Below are 1450 nucleotides of genomic sequence, written 5' to 3' on the forward strand. Positions count from 1 at the left end.
CAGTTTCCATTATGAAGACCAATAAATTCTTCAAAATCTCAGCAGTTAAAATAAGAACAGCTTGGTTCAAGTATTAACTTGTATGCTTTGGTCACAGTCAAACCAAAATAGTAATTACAAAATTCTTTTGAATATGGTTGAGGCAAAGGCATTTACAGAAAAGCCCTACATACTAACATCTAAACTGTAATAAATCTGTAAATTCAAAGTGACTTTGGAGATTTTAAGTAATAAATTTTCACAGGATAGTGAACAAAAATACAATATTTACTCATTTTTCATCAGAAACAAAAGATGTAAACCAGTAATAAGTTTGCTTCAATACTCAGAGGGCATATAATAAACAAAAAAACAACTCAATGATTATCACTAATATGCTGCTTTGTCCATGTTGTCATCACTCTCTGCACCAAAATCATCCCCACTGTCAAAGTAGGAATTTATATAATCATTTTCCTTTTCCTGCTCTTCATCATATTCTTCTTCATCAGATACTTCATCATCATCATCATCTTTCCTTTTCCCTTTGCCCCTTCTTTCAGTTTCTTCATTTGATTTTTCTTCATCACTTTTCTTTTCCAAGTCCTCAATTTTTTTTCGATACATCCACAGTACTCATGAGTGTAGCAACTTTGGCTGTACCTTTTGTACATTGGCATTTGGGCCCTTTTGTCAGCTTTTTCCTTGGCATCATCTCTCTTGTGAGTTTTCTCCCATCTGGTACCAATTCCAAATCATCTTCTTTGTAATTTTTCCAGATATCTTTCAATTTCTTGTTTTTTTCCCTCTGTGTCCATAAAATAAGGAGTTCTTTCCATGGTGGCTCTAAACTTATGTTTTAAGATTGACATGTATTCTTCTGCTCCTCCTTCTTTGAGAGCCACTGGCTTATAATCTATGTCAGGATATAGCAGTGGAGGTTTCAATACCACATCAGGTAAAAACCTCTAGCAAAACCAATAGCCTTGATGTTAAAGGTAAAGGAAGCTCTCCTCTTCCTCTGTTTCCAGCCCTTAGAACTCTTTCACTCTCCTCCCTGGCCAGACTTGGCTGGGGCTGCTTATGTTCTCAAACTCACAAGCCCTCCCAGGCTGGCAGGGAAAGACTTCAGGGTTACTTGTGCAGCCTCTCCCTGACCCAGGGTTCCACCTCCAAGGAAAGTGAACCTCTCGTTTCTCTTTTACACCTCCAGAGCAGCATTCAAATTGTGGGTGGATGAGGCCTTTTAGCCCTGCCTTGCCATTTCTTTCACAGTTCATTTTACATATGAAGAAATTGAGGGAATCATGGCTAAGTAATTTGCCCAGGGTAACACAGCTATTAAGTGTCTAAGACCAACTTTAAACTCAGGTGTTTGTGGCTCCAGGTCTGGTGTTCTCTCTCCTGTTCCACCTAGCTGCCTATTTTTTAAGGTCTACCTGCCTATTTATGCTTTCCTTAGGCTAGATTT

At 38.3% G+C, this 1450-nt stretch overlaps 1 pseudogene; it reads right to left on the minus strand.

Annotated features, from left to right (window-relative positions):
- Positions 1–369: 369 nt before the first annotated feature.
- Positions 370–1200, minus strand: LOC122755077 (annotated as a pseudogene).
- Between the last annotated feature and the right edge of the window lie 250 nt (positions 1201–1450).

This window comes from Dromiciops gliroides, chromosome 1 (genome assembly GCF_019393635.1).
Source record: "Dromiciops gliroides isolate mDroGli1 chromosome 1, mDroGli1.pri, whole genome shotgun sequence".
Taxonomy (NCBI): Eukaryota; Metazoa; Chordata; class Mammalia; order Microbiotheria; family Microbiotheriidae; genus Dromiciops; species Dromiciops gliroides.